Below are 3,137 nucleotides of genomic sequence, written 5' to 3'. Positions count from 1 at the left end.
GAGGAAACCCACGCAGACACGGGGAGAATGTGCAAACTCCACACAGTCAGTCGCCTGAGGCGGGAATTGAACCCGGGTCTCTGGCGCTGTGAGGCAGCAGTGCTAACCACTGTGCCACCCACAAGGTATTTAATTTGGATAAATGTGAGGTACTGCATTTTGGTACAACAAACAAAGGCAGGACTTATACAGTTAGTGGTAGGGCCTTGGGTAATGTTGTAGATCAGCATGTTCTAGGATTTCTGGTACAAAAGTCATTGAAATTTGGGTCACGGACAGGGTGGTGAAGGCGGCATCTAGATCGCTTGCCTTCATCGCTCAGTTAATTGAGTATAGGAGTTGGGACATCATGTTGAGATTGTACGGGACACTGGTAAGGCCTCTTTTAGAAAACTGTACAGTTCTGGTCACCCTGCTGTGGGAAGGATATTACTAATTGGATAGGATTCAGAAAAGATTTACCAGGATGTTGCCAGGAAGGGAGAGCTCAAGGTAAAAAGATAGGGTGGGAATTTTATTTCAATGGTGTGGCGGAGGTAGAGGGGTGACTTTACAGATGTTTACAAAACTATTAGGAGCATAAACAAGATGACTAGCAAGGGTCTTTTCCCTCAAGTGGGAGCATTCAAACCCAAAGGAGCATATATTTAAGATGAAGAAAACAATTTTATAAAGGATGTGAGATGCAATTTTTGTTTTAAAAACCGTGGTTCACATGTGGAATGAACTGCCAGAGGAAGTGATGGATGCAGGTACAGTTACAACATTTAAAGGACATTTGGATAAGTACATGACGAGGATACGCTTTGAGGGATATCGGCCAAATGCAGGTAAGTGCGACGAGTTTAGTTTGGGAACATAGTTGACATGGACTAGTTGGACCGAAGGGACTGTTTCCCTCCTATAAGACTATGTCTCAATCGGTCGAAGAGGCACGAATGGAGGAGAGGGTTTTTATCAATCTGCAACTCAACCCTGTTCCTGTTTTCTCCCCATCCCTTTCAATAGCTCCTAATATTCCATCACCCATTTTCTGATCGGGAGTCTGACACATCTAAAGGTGGCACTTCAGCTCCCATCCGCTACCCACACTAGTTTAAAACCTCACCAATGAAACTAGCAAAAGTTTTGATGAGGAGATTTATCCAATTCTGCCTGGGGCAACCAGTCAGGCTTGTACAGGTTTCACCTTCCCCAGGAACTGTCCCCATGCCTCAAGATGCTAATTCCTTGTCTTGTTCATTTCTCCAGACATGCATTCACTTTTATCCTCTTAACTGTGCTGTCTGAGATTCTCTGTATTGCAGGCGCTCCACAATTAATCCACCCACAGCTCCACCTATGAAAAGCCAGTTTTTGCAGATGTTAACACTTCCTGTATACATAGCCATCACGAACACTGGAAGCGTTACTTATTGTACACATTGTGCAACATGGGGACATCCTCACACCAGAGTTCGGAGCTCTCTTGTCCGGTCTTCTCTCAAGATTATCCTACCCTTGAAGAGAACTTAATTGAGCCTTTATTTCAAATGTAATCAAAAACTTCTAACTGTACATCCGCTGAATACTGTACTTTAAAAACAGTAAAAATATTATCTACAAGTATCACTTAACAATTGGCTGTTTCCAGTGGGATTGCGTCACTCAAAATTGGCTAAACTGAGACTGACCGGACGGAATCTTTCAGCTTCCCTTTCTCCATCTCAACTCGATCTGCTTTCACCCATCACTAATGCACTCTAATTGAGCTAAGCAACATTCACGGTGCTGCTTGTCAAGGTAAGTGTCTGCTCACACCTACGCTGACCACAGCCTTCAGTAGTGTTACAATGCAGTTCCTTCGGTGATGAAGGAGCGACACTCCGAAAGCTAGTGTGCTTCCAATTAAACCTGTTGGACTATAACCTGGTGTTGTGAGATTGTTAACTCTGTGCACCCCAGTCCAACACTGGCTCCTCCAAATCATTTTCAACATAGACTTCAACATGTTCAGCATCAACAGAGAGTTGTCAGTATCTGGAACATTCCACCTGAAAAGGATGCTGGAATTCAACTCAGAGTCTGAGAGAAGTACAGCATGTAAATACACCCTTTGGTCCAACTCATCCATGCCGACCAGATACCCTAACCTAATTTAGCCCCATTTTCCAGCACTTCCCCATATCCTCGAAACCCTTCCTATTCACATACCCATCCAGATGCCTTTTAAAAGGTGCAATTATACCAGCCTCCACCACTCGTCTGGCAGCTCATTCCATACATGCACCACCCTCTGCGAGAAAAAGGTGCCCCTTAGGTTTCATTTATATCTTTCCCCTCTCACCCTAAACCTATGCCCTCTAGTTCTGGACTCCTCCTATCCCTGACTTGCTTTTCCAAAATGCAGCACCTCGCAGTTATATAAATTAAACTCCATCTGCCACTTGCATAAGGAATTTAAAAGGAAGTTTGCAGGTACTGAAGAATGAGAAATTTATAGGTTAAAATCAAGGAGTGGGTGATGGGGACTAAACATGACAGTTCTTTCAAAGAGACGAGGCATTATTTGGACAAATCTGCGCCTCCCTCGAGCCTGTATCTCCTTCCTCAGCTGCAGGGCTCACAACTGAACACACAGGGGTAACATAACTAAGAATTTGAACATCTTGCTGCTTCTAGAGTTACAAACACATTGGAATAATCTTCGCACAAACAAACCTGTTTCCTCCCACAGCTGGGAGGCAATGACATTCGGGTCCTTGATCACTCTGCTGACGAGGAGAAAGTGAGGACTGCAGATGCTGGGGATCAGAGCTTAAAAATGTGTTGCTGGAAAAGCGCAGCAGAAGGGCTTTCCTGAAGAAGGGCTTTCCTGAAGAAGGGCTTATGCCCGAAACGTCGATTCTCCTTCTCCTTTGATGCTGCCCTGCTGCACTCTGCTGACTGTCAGAAATGGCTTTCAGATTCCGTTCGCAATTAACACTCTGTGAAACGAATTCAGAAAAGAAAAAAAAATAAATCACTGCCAGTCCAGTTGCAGAAATCCAGAACAAACATGTCCCTTGGGTTTCAGTTCGATTTGTGCAAATTCCCCACCCAGTCAGGAACATGCGCATGCGCTTCCCGCTCCCCCAGACAGTCACTCAGGAACATGC

The 3,137-nt window shown here is 44.7% G+C and overlaps 1 protein-coding gene across 1 annotated transcript in view; it reads right to left on the bottom strand.

Annotated features, from left to right (window-relative positions):
• The window catches only part of LOC122543700 (zinc finger protein 585B-like), a 59,988-nt gene extending 57,156 nt beyond the window's left edge, over positions 1–2,832 (bottom strand). Inside the window, exon 1 of the mRNA XM_043682489.1 lies at positions 2,701–2,832. The gene's annotated coding sequence lies outside the window, so the exon portion shown is untranslated. The remainder of the gene's footprint in view (positions 1–2,700) is intronic.
• Positions 2,833–3,137: the final 305 nt, after the last annotated feature.

The sequence above is a fragment of the Chiloscyllium plagiosum genome, chromosome 44, assembly GCF_004010195.1.
Source record: "Chiloscyllium plagiosum isolate BGI_BamShark_2017 chromosome 44, ASM401019v2, whole genome shotgun sequence".
Taxonomy (NCBI): Eukaryota; Metazoa; Chordata; class Chondrichthyes; order Orectolobiformes; family Hemiscylliidae; genus Chiloscyllium; species Chiloscyllium plagiosum.
Note: the sequence above shows the minus strand (reverse complement) of the source record. Positions and strands in the feature narration are given on the sequence as shown.